Here is a 16,002-nt window from a genome sequence, read left to right as displayed (position 1 = left end):
TCGAAAGCCTACTACCAATTAAGCATATTAGGTGATGTGCATCTCTGTAATGAAAGGGGTGTGGTCTAATGACATCAACACCCTATATCAGGTGTGCATAATTATTAGGCAACTTCCTTTCCTTTGGCAAAATGGGTCAAAAGAAGGACTTGACAGGCTCAGAAAAGTCAAAAATAGTGAGATATCTTGCAGAGGGATGCAGCACTCTTAAAATTGCAAAGCTTCTGAAGCGTGATCATCGAACAATCAAGCGTTTCATTCAAAATAGTCAACAGGGTCGCAAGAAGCGTGTGGAAAAACCAAGGCGCAAAATAACTGCCCATGAACTGAGAAAAGTCAAGCGTGCAGCTGCCAAGATGCCACTTGCCACCAGTTTGGCCATATTTCAGAGCTGCAACATCACTGGAGTGCCCAAAAGCACAAGGTGTGCAATACTCAGAGACATGGCCAAGGTAAGAAAGGCTGAAAGACGAGCACCACTGAACAAGACACACAAGCTGAAACGTCAAGACTGGGCCAAGAAATATCTCAAGACTGATTTTTCTAAGGTTTTATGGACTGATGAAATGAGAGTGAGTCTTGATGGGCCAGATGGATGGGCCCGTGGCTGGATTGGTAAAGGGCAGAGAGCTCCAGTCCGACTCAGACGCCAGCAAGGTGGAGGAGGAGTACTGGTTTGGGCTGGTATCATCAAAGATGAGCTTGTGGGGCCTTTTCGGGTTGAGGATGGAGTCAAGCTCAACTCCCAGTCCTACTGCCAGTTTCTGGAAGACACCTTCTTCAAGCAGTGGTACAGGAAGAAGTCTGCATCCTTCAAGAAAAACACGATTTTCATGCAGGACAATGCTCCATCACACGCGTCCAAGTACTCCACAGCGTGGCTGGCAAGAAAGGGTATAAGAAGAAAATCTAATGACATGGCCTCCTTGTTCACCTGATCTGAACCCCATTGAGAACCTGTGGTCCATCATCAAATGTGAGATTTACAAGGAGGGAAAACAGTACACCTCTCTGAACAGTGTCTGGGAGGCTGTGGTTGCTGCTGCATGCAATGTTGATGGTGAACAGATCAAAACACTGACAGAATCCATGGATGGCAGGCTTTTGAGTGTCCTTGCAAAGAAAGGTGGCTATATTGGTCACTGATTTGTTTTTGTTTTGTTTTTGAATGTCAGAAATGTATATTTGTGAATGTTGAGATGTTATATTGGTTTCACTGGTAAAAATAAATAATTGAAATGGGTATATATTTGTTTTTTGTTAAGTTGCCTAATAATTATGCACAGTAATAGTCACCTGCACACACAGATATCCCCCTAAAATAGCTATAACTAAAAACAAACTAAAAACTACTTCCAAAACTATTCAGCTTTGATATTAATGAGTTTTTTGGGTTCATTGAGAACATGGTTGTTGTTCAATAATAAAATTAATCCTCAAAAATACAACTTGCCTAATAATTCTGCACTCCCTGTAGGCAGGCGCAGCAAGCCTTGCGCTGAATATCTGAGCACCGTAACTCCCTGAAAGTATTAACAAACACCTAATGCATGCGCAATATCTACATGTCAACAACCATCCCCCACTGCAATAACTAATAAAATATATTAACCCCTAATTCACTAAACCCCACATCGCAAACTACCTAATAAATGTATTAACCCCTAAACCGTCATCCCCCCACATCACAAAGTAACTAATTAACCCCTAAACTGCCATTCCCCCACAACACAATAAACCTATTTAAGCGATTAACCCCTAAACCACCAAGTCCCCCCACAACATAAATAACTAAGTACTAAGCCCCCTAACCTAACAACCCCTAAATTAACCCCAATTACATTTAAAAAAATACTAAATTACAATTAAAATAAAAAACCTAACATTGCTTAAAAAAACTAAAAAGATTAAATTAATTTAAAATTACAAAAAATAAAGAAGTCTAACATTACAAAAATATAAACCATATTATCAAAAATAAAAAAATTAATCCTAATCTAATACCCCTATGAAAATAAAGAACCCCTAAAAATAAAAACACCCCCTAAGTTAAACAGCTCTTTTTCATCAAAAAATATTAATTCCCACCCTAACAATAAAACAGCCAATATGATTTCAGTAGCTCACATCCTATTGGCTGATTTGAAAATTTTAGCCAATAGGAATGCAAGGTTCCCCAAATATAAAACGGGTACCTTGCATTCAATCTTCAGTGTGCTGTGGTAATCATACGAAGAGAATCTCCACGCTGGATGGCTCCTACGCGGTCACCTCCGCTTCGCGTCGCCTTGTTCCTGGATGAAGATAGAAGAGGTCGCTGCCTGGAAGAAGATCATCACTGCCTAGAAGAAGACCTTCTCCGCCGGACTTCAGGAATAGTGAGTACCTATTTGGGGCTTAGACTTAGGCTTTTTTATTTTTTGGGGTGGCTTTTTTTTAGATTAGGATTTTTTGGGGCTGTAAAAAAGCTGATTGCCCTAGTGTTAGTTTTTTTTTTTTGGGGGGGTTTGGTAGGTGGGGTTTTTTTACTGTTGGGGGGGGCTTAGTATTTTTTTGATGTATAAGAGCTGTTCAACTTAGGACAATGCCCTACAAAAGGCCATTTTGTTAGTTTAGTTTAGATTCAGGGGTGTTTTTATTTTTGGGGGCTTTTTTATTTTTATGGGGGTATTAGATTAGGTTTAATTTTTTAATTTTTGATAGCTTGGTGTATTTTTTTTCTTTAATGTTAGACTTTTTTATTTTTTGTAATTTTAGATAAATTTAATTTAATCTTAGGTTGTTTTTTTCAGTAATGTTAGGTTTTTAATTTTAATTATAACTTAGTATTTTTTTATTTAATGTTATTGGGGTTAATTTAGGGGGTGTTAGGTAAGGGGGATTAGTTATTAAATTATGGCTAGATTACGAGTTTTGCGGTATGAAGGGTGCAGTATTAACTTGCACGTTATTGACACTGCTCACTTTCCTACAGCGCTGGTATTACAGGTTTTCATAAACCCAGCGTTAACAGGCAAGAAGTGAGCGTAGAGCAAAATTGAGCTCCATACTGCACTCCAATACCAGCGCTGCTGAAAGCCGCGGTGAGCTTGTTTTACGTGCTCGTACACGATTTCCCCATAGACATCAATGGGGAGAGCCGACTGAAAAAAAAAAAAATTCCTATGGGGAAACAAATTTTATGTTTACATCTAACACCCTAACATGAACACCGAGTCTAAACACCCCTAATCTTACACTTATTAACCCTTAATCTGCCGCCCCGACATCACCGACACCTACATTATACTTATTAACCCCCTAATCTGCCGCTCCGGACATCGCCGCCACCTACCTACATTTATTAACCCCTAATCTGCCGCCCCCAACGTCGCCGCCACAATACTAAATTTATTAACCCCTAAACCTAAGTCTAACCCTAACTCTAACACCCCCTAACTTTAAAATAATGAAAATAAATCTAAATAAAACCTACTATCATTACCTAAATAATTCCTATTTAAAACTAAATACTTACCTGTAAAATAAACCCTAAGCTAGCTACAATATAACTAATAGTTACATTGTAGCTAGCTTAGGGTTTATTTTTATTTTACAGGCAAGTTTGTATTTATTTTAACTAGGTAGAATAGTTACTAACTACCTAGCTAAAATAAATACAAATTTACCTGTAAAATAAAACCTAACCTGAGTTACACTAACACCTAACCTTACACTACAATTAAATAAATTCCCTAAATTACAAAAAACAAACAAACACTAAACTACACAAAATAAAAAAATAAATTATCAAATATTTAAACTAATTACACCTAATCTAATAGCCCTATCAAAATAAAAAAGCCCCCCAAAATAAAAAAAACCCATAGCCTACAATAAACTACCAATATCCCTTAAAAGGGCCTTTTGCGGGGCATTGCAACCTGTAATAAAAATACAAACACCCCCAACAGAAAACCCACCACCTACACAACCAACCCCCCAAATAAAATCCTAACTAAAAAAAACTAAGCTCCCCATTGCCCTGAAAGGGCATTTGGATGAGCATTGCCCTTAAAAGGGCATTTGTCTCTTTTTCTATTGCCCAAAGGCTAATCTAAAACTAAAACCCACCCAATAAACCCTTATAAAAACCTAACACTAACCCCCGAAGATCCACTTACAGTTTTGAAGACCGGACATCCATCCTCAATGAGAAGTCTTCATTCAAGCCGGCAGAAGTGGTCCTCCAGACGGGCAGAAGTCTTCATCCAGACAGCATCTTCTATCTTCATCCATCCAGCGCGGAGTGGGTCCATCTTTAAGACATCCGGCATGGAGCATCCTCTTCAAAATAAGTGAAATAAAATAAATAAAAAAAATATATAACATTTAAATAAAAAATTTAAAAATGAGTGTTACGGATATGTGGCAGTGTCCCCGCAATAAAAAATCAAATTAAATCAGAGCATAAACCACAAATAACAGATAGATGGCAATTGTAAAATGGGTGGCAGAGTCCACACAAAGTAAGGCAAACACAAATGAGTGTTACGCATATGTGGCAATGTTGCCGCAATAATTGGTCAAAAATCAAATTAAATCAGAGCATAAACCACAAATAACAGATAAATGGCAATTGCAAATGAGAGGCAGAGTCCACACAAAGTTAGGAATACAATCAGAGTTAGCTTAGAGCATATACCTCATATAACGGATATGTAGCAATGTCCACACAATATTTTCCAGGCTGCTCCTCTGGTGCGTCGTGCCCTGACACAAGATGGCAATCTATAACAGAGAAGACAGAGGGCGCCACATAGTGCAGATCAATAAGTATAAAAATTGAAGGAGAGATGTATACGAAACACGGGCCCTCAAGCTCCATCCGGAGCTTGATAAATGGGCCCCAGAGGCTGAATCAGCAGAAGATACAGCTGAAGAGATAGAAGTGACTGTAGAACCACCCCCTATAGAGCAGCCACGAATTATACACCCCAATAATAGAGAACAAAACAGACAAGGATGTTATACTAGGGACCCTCAAGTACCTAGATCCATGCAAACAGCTACACCTGATGATAGTTACATAACAGGAACAATAGGTATACAGCTGCACAGAATTAATCGAAACAACAACCACAAAAAACATATGAATCAGATAAAACCAAACTGGATCAGGCTTTTTTAGTGCCAGGTATGATAAAGACAAATCCCCCCTTACAGAGCAGCCATCAGGCTCAACCACTACAACCGATTTGTTACCAACTAGGAGCCACCAGAGGCTGAAAGAAATACACAGTTCACTAGTAATTCATTTATCTGCTTTTACACTGACACCTATACAAGAGAGAGAGAGTTCAAAACTATGCATTAAACTTTGTTCCAAGCACTAGCTTCAATCTCTTTGAGACATTATTAGATGTCAATAAATTTGTCAGACATCTGACACTAAAGAAACACTATTCAAGTCAATATAGTGGAGATGAAACACAATTGGAGCAAGTTTTATCTGACATATCCATTTCACAACAGCCAACACAACATACTCACCTAACCTTTTCTAATTTATGCCTAGAGGAGGCTTAAGACAATTAGAATCTGAACAACTACCAGAACTAACAGAGCAGATTGAGAGACATGTAGGATATAAAAAAAAATCTCTTTTTTATCCTATACAGACTAGGGGTACTATACTAGAGAAATTTCATTCAAACATCGAAAGAGAATTGATTCTGTTATATGACTCTATTAAAACAATGTCTAAAAACTTTAATTTATCCAGACAAGAATGGAAAGCTCTAAAAGAACTCGAGTCTAGACAAGATATCATGATAATAAAATCTGATAAGGGAGGGAGCATAGTAATCTGGAGTACTGAGGATTATAAGATAGAAGCACACAGTCAATTATGTGATATTACCAGCTATACCCCTCTCATTTCTGACACAATTAAATCTTATCAAAATCAGTTGAAACATCTATTAGATGATGGTTTATATGAGAGTTTTTTTTGATCAGCCAACTCATGAATACAATACCTATCCAAAAACACCCATTTTTCATATGTTTCCAAAAGTTCACAAGAGCACAGAAAATGTAAAGGGTAGGCCCGTCATATCTGGTATAGGGTCTCTTTTAGAGCCTCTATCTGAATGGATTGACTTGATCCTTCAGCCCCTAGTGTTAAAACTCTCAAGTTATTTGAGAGATTCCAAACATCTCAATCAGGTCCTTAATGAAACTAACTGGCAAAATAACTATAGGTGGCTAACAGTGGATGTTACTGCCCTTTATAGCACAATACCTCATAAGAAGGGTCTATAGGCCATCAGATTCTTCTTATCAAGGGAGAGAAAGCTGTCATATAATTTTCAGAACTATGTACTTGATATTATTTCTTTTCTACTGACACACGATTATTTCAGCTTTGACGGCGAGTTTTACCTCCAAAGATGTGGGACAGCGATGGGGGCAAAGTTTGCCCTCTCCTATGCCAATCTCTATATGGGATGGTGGGAGCTGTCCCACATCTTTGGAGGTTCAAGCCCATATCAAGAACACATAATATTATATAAGCGTTTAATTGATGACCTTATATTTGTGTGGGCAGGAAATAAAGAAGAACTAGAAGATTTTACACAATATATCAATGTTAATGATTGCAATCTTCAATTCACTTTTGAAACTGATCCATTTTCTATCAACTACCTTGATCTTACTCTATATGTAGATCATGCACATCCAGGTAATAATTTTACCACATTATATAGGAATCCCATTTCCAGAAATGCATTGCTTCACGTTCACGCAAATAGCAATCACCCCCAACAAGTCTTTAAAGCAGTTGCTAAAGGCCAATTTATGAGGGTCAAAAGGAATTGCACATCTGAAGCTTGCTACTTGCGAGAAGCAGAAACCCTGGAAAAACATTTAAAAGAAAGAGAATTTACTAAAAATGTGATAAAGAATGCCAAATTTCAAGTATTCCATATGGACAGAAAAATTCTGATTCAGGAAAAAAGAGTGCCAAAACATGAAAAAGATACAGTAAAAAATAAAATACAATTTGTAACCCAATACTCAAAGGAATACAGACAGGTATGTAATATAATAAGAATAAATATTCCTATGCTCACGGCAGATGACAAACTCAGACAGACAATACAAATGGGGTGTACTTTCTCCTATCGGAGAGGAAAAACAATAGGAAACATCCTTTCACCCACATTACCCAAAAAGCAGATACTTCTTGGTTAGAGGCAAAAGGTAATTACAAATGTAGCTATCAAAATTGTAAAGCGTGCAAACATGTTAGACTAGGAAGTTCCTTTTAAGCAAGTGTCACTGGAGAAACAATAGACATTCAAACTTGCGTCAACTGTAGAAACTTCAATGTAATCTATGTAAATACATGTCAAGAATGTTCCCTGGATTATGTAGGTAAAACTACCCAAGAAATAAGGGAGAGGATCAGAGAGCACATTTCAACCATTACTAACTCAAAAGACACTTGTTCACACATAAGAGATCAAAGAGAAGAAAGAATTAGCCCAATAGCCAAACATTTTATTGAAGTGCAAGAAAAAAGTATCCACTGTTTAAAGTGGAATATAATAGAAAAGGTTACTAAAAATCTTAGGGGAGGTAATTTGGAGGACACCCTAAGCAAAAGGGAGATCTACTGGATCTTTAGATTAAGATCCATGATACCCCTGGGTCTAAATAGTAGATTTGATTTAATAAACTATTAGGAGTAAGTCCCATAAGCAAAATCATCTTTGGGCAAACTCGAATACCTCCCCTATCTCTGTAAACAGTCTCTATTTTCCTTATCCATCACCTTAGAGGAATTTTATGATACCAGCCATTTATAGGAGTTGACTATTAGTATTAAGACTTTTTGAAAACTGACCGACACGGATCTATTATAAGTATCCACTATCAAAAACAAACACAGACTCATATGATTTAGATATCACTCTGCAATACATAATAAACACTTAACAATAAGAGCATCTGTTTGGTAGCCCTAAAGGATGTTCTTATAATATAATTATTATTATACTATTATATTAACTAATATAAAGTGTATGGTAAATATGCTATTATTATTATTATTATTATTATTATTATTATTATTATCAGGTATTTGTAGAGCGCCAACAGATTCCGCAGCGCTGTAAACATAGTCGTGTACAGGATAGCTTTTGTAGGGGTCAAGTGGGTAGAGGGCCCTGTCGAGAGTTTCACTGTTGTAGTCGGCTCTTATGAAGCGATCTGTAAACAGCTGGGCCCATAGGCTTACATTCTAAGGGGTTCAAGGGGAAAGCAATGGAGTTGGGAAAGGTTAGTGTTGGTTGTATGCATCCCTGAATAGTAGAGTTTTTAGGGAGTGCTTGAAGCTGTTAAAACTAGGGGAGAGTCTTATGGAGTGAGGGCGCTAAAAAAGCTTAAGATACCCCAAAAAGCTAGATAAAAGACAAAATGACCGGGGACTTGATTATATATAAATTTTATAAAAATCTGATTAGACAAACATAAATTTAAAAGCAGCATACATGACAGTACAATATATTTAAAAAGGGACGTCTCCCTATAACTTCACAATTACACTTTTGGTGAAACAATGTATATAAATAATGCATATATAAAAATATCAGAGTGTGGAGGTAGATACTTGTATGTTAAAAAAGGTTATTCCTTAGGACATTTGCCGTTAATCGGATAGTGTCTATCTTTGCTTTCAAAAAGTCGAATCTGGATAAAATCTTGGTGACCGGTCTATCAATATTTACAGGTATAAGCCTCTGGACTTTATCTGAGATTAAGCAAGTTAAACGTCTTACGTTTGTGGTAACACTTTACCGGTAGTCGATCTCTGTTCAATGTGCTTCGTGGTTGTTCCTCGAGATCTCGGCGTCTGACGTCACAGTTCCTGAATCAAGGGCCCGTCTCTCCCAGCCAACCAGAGCCTCTGTGGGCTTCGGTCTATTTAACCTTTGTTGTCCGGTGCGTATCTTAGTACTTGATTAGCAGTTGGAGATTGCTCTTATTGCTCAGCATGCAACCTCTGTTGGTGCTATCCGCCAGGGGATAGAGAAGCATAGAATTTCAACCCGGGTTGATAACTTTTCGATAATGATGAAATATGTGGTACTAGTGTTTTCTACGCGTTTCACTCCTTTCAGAGCTTTATCAAGAATGACTAGCCCACATTATCCTCCTCCTTTTAAAGAGATCCATTTGTTTTCATTGGTCAAAACTTCCTAGAGGTCAAAGATGGTATTTTTTCTGACATTTTAAACTTTATTCCTTTTGTGTCTTTAGTGAAAGTCATTTTGTTCGTAAAGGGAAATTTTTCTTATATAAAGTTTATATTCCCTTCTTAATGTTGTCGGCATAACCTTTCCAGTATCTTTTAACCACTTTGTCCGATATTCTCTGATCATTTTTTAAAGAAAATTATTACATATATATACAAGAGTACGTTTAAACTAGTGAAGTCAACAAGAAATTAAAAGAGATTAAAAATAAACAAAATAATTTTAGTCTAAAATAAATGGGGATACATCTAATTCAGAATTTAAGCCCCTAGGGTTCAACGTGTCGTATTTGAGTATTAACTCAGCCTCCTTTATTAGCAACTTTTTTTCAATATTCCCCCCTCGCCAATGTTTCTTTATGGTTTTAATTCCCCAGTATGTTAAGTCCTTTGTTTTCCCTTTGCGAATGGTTTTAAAATGTTTATATAGAAAAGTGTCCTCCAACCCTTTCTCTATGTTTCTTAGGTGTTCCCTAATTCTGTCCCTTATTGCTCTTTTTGTTTCACCGATATAAAACAAATTACACGTGCATTTTAAAACATATATTGCACAGGTATGTGTACACCTAATCAGCTCTTTTATTTGAAAAGGGTCTTGGGAATTGTTGAACTTAATTTCTTTGTTTTTTTTGCTGTGCCCACAGGCCTTACACGAATAGCATGGAAAAAACCCCACTGGTTTTGTTCCAAATAAATTTTTTTGTATTGTTAGTCTTTTGTTACTTTTCTGTCTTTTTAGTTCACTTGGTGCTAAAAGTGATTTTAAATTTGCAGCTTTTTTAAAAATGAAAGTGGGATTATTTGGAATTTTTTCTCCTATAATGCTATCCTCTTTTAGAATGTGCCAATGTCTTTTTACAATTCTCTTTATCAGATTGTTATCCACATTGTATTCTGTAATGAAGGGTACCTTAATCTGTTCATCCTCATTATTTTTAATTTTTTCTTTATACGTTAAAAGAGTCTCCCTTTCAGTATTTCTGGCCCTTTGTATAGCTTTTTCAGTATGTTCTCTTTTATAGCCTCTTGAATTAAATCTTTCCTCTAGAATTTCAACCTGCTGTTCGAAATCCATTAGTCTCGAACAGTTTTTTCTAATTCTTAGGAATTGTCCCACAGGGATATTCTCTTTCCAAGTTTTTAAATGACAGCTCTCAGCATGGATATATGTATTACAGTCTACATTTTTAAAGTGTGTTTTTGTTTCTATGGTGTTATTAATGGACATAATCTCTAGATCTAAGAATGTTATAGATGTTTTACTGTAATTATGAGTAAAAGTCAGACCATACGTGTTATTATTCATATCATTAAGGAGAGCTAAAAGTCCTGATTCCGTTCCTTTCCATACAAGCAGAAGGTCATCTATATATCTTTTGTAGAGCACAAGGTTTGCACCATAGCTACCCCTGCCAAAGAAATGAGTCTCCCAGGCTCCCATAAATAAATTGGCGTAGCTAGGTGCAAACCTTGTACCCATAGCTGTACCCTCCGCTTGTATGTAGAAAGTATCGTTAAAAGAAAAATAATTATTTTCCAAAATGAATTTAATAGTTTTTAATATAAAAATTTTTTGTGTTTCGGTCATATCTCTATCTGATGTTAGGAAAGTGTCTACTGCTTTAATACCTTTAGTATGATTAATTACGGTATAAAGTGACGAGACATCGCAAGTCACTAAAAACATGTCATCCTCCCATTTCAGGGAGTTTAGTGTATTTAGAACTTGTGTGGAATCTCTAAGATATGAGTCCAGTTTTTGGACATATTTCTGCAGGTATCCATCTACATATTTGGACAAATTGGCTGATAGGGAATCAATACCTGAAATTATAGGCCTCCCCGGGGGATTAGTTATACTTTTATGTATTTTTGGGAGGAAATAAAAAATTGGGATTCTTGGGTGTTTTGGAGTTAAAAACTGAAATTCCTTTTCGTTGAGTATTTGGGATTTTTTGCCTTCTAGTAAGATTTTATTCAGTGTCTGTGTGAACTTAGTGGTTGGATCAAAGTCTAGTTTTTTATAGGTTTTATTGTCGTTGAGTAATCTATGTGCTTCTTTTAGGTAATTGTGTGTGTCCATAAGGACAATTCCTCCACCCTTATCAGCTGATTTAATGGTCAGCTCAGTGTTATTTTTCAAATTGTCAAGTACAGTTCTTTCTTTTTTGGTCATATTATATTTTCTTAATTTGGGTGGATTACACTTTTTTAAATCACTTAAAACTAGTTTTTCAAATGTATCCAGATAATTACCTTTAGAATGTACAGGATTAAAATGAGATTTCGGTTTCAAATTGGAATGTATATATTCCTCTTTCTTTACAGGTTGGGCAATAAGCTCTTTTTCAGCAGGATTTTTTAAATAAAATCTTTTCAGGGTTAGATTCCTTACAAATTTTTTAACATTAATATAAGTGTTAAATTTATTAAGTCTATTTGTGGGGGCATAAGATAACCCTAAACCTAGAACCTTCTCTTCTTCTGTTTTTAATTTAATGCTGCTTAAATTAAAAATTCCTTGCTGACCTTTAGTTACCGTAGTCTTTTTGCTTCGTTTGAGCATTCCCCTTCCTCTTTTTCCTCTAAACTTCTTTTTTTCTTTTGGTTTTGTTCTTTTTCTACCCTGTTCGGAAACATTTGATTGCCCCCCTTTAGGGGGCTCTTCTCTAAAAAAAGGGGACTGGTATTGGTATTTCTATCTTCCCTCCCTTCTGCTTCTCTAAAAACATCAAAGCGATTATAGGTAGGGGTCCTCCACTGTTCATAATGATTGTTTCTATCCTCTCTAAAATTCTCAACCCTATGGGGTCTTCTTGGATACTGCCATTCTTTTTCCCTATTATATGAAGTTCTGTGATCGTAATTGGTGTTATAGTAGTTGTATGACCTTGGTTCCCAATTATGATTTCTGTTGCCATATCTTGGATACCATGGTCTTTCATTGTTACCATTCTGACTATACCTGCGACTTGTACCGTATTCGTTTTGTCTATTATATCCCTGTGTTTTGTTGTGCATATTTTCATTTCTATATTGTTGGTTGCTTCTGTGTTCATAAGTGTTCGAGTTTATGTGATTTTCTTTCCTTACTCTTTTTTCATGTATATTTTCATTTTTAGTGCTTTTATCTGTGATTTCCATTACCTCTTCGTTAGTTATGTCTTGTTGTGCAAGATTATCTTTAGTGTCCCTTTCCATTTTGCCCCATTTTGTCCTTAGAAGGTCTTTATTTAAATTATCTAATTTTCCAATGATTACTCTCTGTCTTTCTTTGTATTCATTCTCATTTTTTCTATCTGTGAGTTTTTCTTTAATTTCCAAAATATTTTTCTCAATTTCTGCTAATGTCCCCTTTCGTGATCTTTTCAATATATCTATTAAAGTGTTTGAAGCCTTTGTGAGTGTGTCCTTCCATTCTAATTGTAAATCTTCTTTTAAAGGAAAAGTGCAATTTTTCTTAATTTGTAACCCTCTTGGAATAATTCCTTTTTGTGTGTATCTGTTTAGAAAAACTAATTCCATTTTCTGCTTTAATTCTTTAACTAGTGCATATTCCAAACTTTGCATAAGATCTGAAGTGTTATCAGATGAAATTGTGTCAGTGTGTGGGATATTATCATCTTTCATCCCTAAGAAAATTTTGTCCCTAAAATCAAAAATGTCATCCATGCTTTCACTAGCCGCTACTAACAAATGAAGGATAATAAAATGTGTAGTGGTGAGTGATTGAAGTGCGCTAAGTGTAGGGTACCAGACACCTTAACTTATTAACAGATCCTTCAGACTGTTATAGATAAAAGTGAGACAAAACTTAGGAAAAGAAGTAAGGGCGCTAAAAAAGCTTAAGATACCCCAAAAAAAGCTAGATAAAAGACAAAATGACCGGGGACTTGATTATATATAAATTTTATAAAAATCTGATTAGACAAACATAAATTTAAAAGCAGCATAAATGACAGTACAATATATTTAAAAAGGGACGTCTCCCTATAACTTCACAATTACACTTTTGGTGAAACAATGTATATAAATAATGCATATATAAAAATATCAGAGTGTGGAGGTAGATACTTGTATGTTAAAAAAGGTTATTCCTTAGGACATTTGCCGTTAATCGGATAGTGTCTATCTTTGCTTTCAAAAAGTCGAATCTGGATAAAATCTTGGTGACCGGTCTATCAATATTTACAGGTATAAGCCTCTGGACTTTATCTGAGATTAAGCAAGTTAAACGTCTTACGTTTGTGGTAACACTTTACCGGTAGTCGATCTCTGTTCAATGTGCTTCGTGGTTGTTCCTCGAGATCTCGGCGTCTGACGTCACAGTTCCTGAATCAAGGGCCCGTCTCTCCCAGCCAACCAGAGCCTCTGTGGGCTTCGGTCTATTTAACCTTTGTTGTCCGGTGCGTATCTTAGTACTTGATTAGCAGTTGGAGATTGCTCTTATTGCTCAGCATGCAACCTCTGTTGGTGCTATCCGCCAGGGGATAGAGAAGCATAGAATTTCAACCCGGGTTGATAACTTTTCGATAATGATGAAATATGTGGTACTAGTGTTTTCTACGCGTTTCACTCCTTTCAGAGCTTTATCAAGAATGACTAGCCCACATTATCCTCCTCCTTTTAAAGAGATCCATTTGTTTTCATTGGTCAAAACTTCCTAGAGGTCAAAGATGGTATTTTTTCTGACATTTTAAACTTTATTCCTTTTGTGTCTTTAGTGAAAGTCATTTTGTTCGTAAAGGGAAATTTTTCTTATATAAAGTTTATATTCCCTTCTTAATGTTGTCGGCATAACCTTTCCAGTATCTTTTAACCACTTTGTCCGATATTCTCTGATCATTTTTTAAAGAAAATTATTACATATATATACAAGAGTACGTTTAAACTAGTGAAGTCAACAAGAAATTAAAAGAGATTAAAAATAAACAAAATAATTTTAGTCTAAAATAAATGGGGATACATCTAATTCAGAATTTAAGCCCCTAGGGTTCAACGTGTCGTATTTGAGTATTAACTCAGCCTCCTTTATTAGCAACTTTTTTTCAATATTCCCCCCTCGCCAATGTTTCTTTATGGTTTTAATTCCCCAGTATGTTAAGTCCTTTGTTTTCCCTTTGTGAATGGTTTTAAAATGTTTATATAGAAAAGTGTCCTCCAACCCTTTCTCTATGTTTCTTAGGTGTTCCCTAATTCTGTCCCTTATTGCTCTTTTTGTTTCACCGATATAAAACAAATTACACGTGCATTTTAAAACATATATTGCACAGGTATGTGTACACCTAATCAGCTCTTTTATTTGAAAAGGGTCTTGGGAATTGTTGAACTTAATTTCTTTGGTTTTTTTGCTGTGCCCACAGGCCTTACACGAATAGCATGGAAAAAACCCCACTGGTTTTGTTCCAAATAAATTTTTTTGTATTGTTAGTCTTTTGTTACTTTTCTGTCTTTTTAGTTCACTTGGTGCTAAAAGTGATTTTAAATTTGCAGCTTTTTTAAAAATGAAAGTGGGATTATTTGGAATTTTTTCTCCTATAATGCTATCCTCTTTTAGAATGTGCCAATGTCTTTTTACAATTCTCTTTATCAGATTGTTATCCACATTGTATTCTGTAATGAAGGGTACCTTAATCTGTTCATCCTCATTATTTTTAATTTTTTCTTTATACGTTAAAAGAGTCTCCCTTTCAGTATTTCTGGCCCTTTGTATAGCTTTTTCAGTATGTTCTCTTTTATAGCCTCTTGAATTAAATCTTTCCTCTAGAATTTCAACCTGCTGTTCGAAATCCATTAGTCTCGAACAGTTTTTTCTAATTCTTAGGAATTGTCCCACAGGGATATTCTCTTTCCAAGTTTTTAAATGACAGCTCTCAGCATGGATATATGTATTACAGTCTACATTTTTAAAGTGTGTTTTTGTTTCTATGGTGTTATTAATGGACATAATCTCTAGATCTAAGAATGTTATAGATGTTTTACTGTAATTATGAGTAAAAGTCAGACCATACGTGTTATTATTCATATCATTAAGGAGAGCTAAAAGTCCTGATTCCGTTCCTTTCCATACAAGCAGAAGGTCATCTATATATCTTTTGTAGAGCACAAGGTTTGCACCATAGCTACCCCTGCCAAAGAAATGAGTCTCCCAGGCTCCCATAAATAAATTGGCGTAGCTAGGGATGAAAGATGATAATATCCCACACACTGACACAATTTCATCTGATAACACTTCAGATCTTATGCAAAGTTTGGAATATGCACTAGTTAAAGAATTAAAGCAGAAAATGGAATTAGTTTTTCTAAACAGATACACACAAAAAGGAATTATTCCAAGAGGGTTACAAATTAAGAAAAATTGCACTTTTCCTTTAAAAGAAGATTTACAATTTGAATGGAAGGACACACTCACAAAGGCTTCAAACACTTTAATAGATATATTGAAAAGATCACGAAAGGGGACATTAGCAGAAATTGAGAAATATATTTTGGAAATTAAAGAAAAACTCACAGATAGAAAAAATGAGAATGAATACAAAGAAAGACAGAGAGTAATCATTGGAAAATTAGATAATTTAAATAAAGACCTTCTAAGGACAAAATGGGGCAAAATGGAAAGGGACACTAAAGATAATCTTGCACAACAAGACATAACTAACGAAGAGGTAATGGAAATCACAGATAAAAGCACTAAAAAT

This window comes from Bombina bombina, chromosome 5 (assembly GCF_027579735.1).
Source record: "Bombina bombina isolate aBomBom1 chromosome 5, aBomBom1.pri, whole genome shotgun sequence".
In the NCBI taxonomy this organism is placed as follows: Eukaryota; Metazoa; Chordata; class Amphibia; order Anura; family Bombinatoridae; genus Bombina; species Bombina bombina.
Note: the sequence above shows the minus strand (reverse complement) of the source record.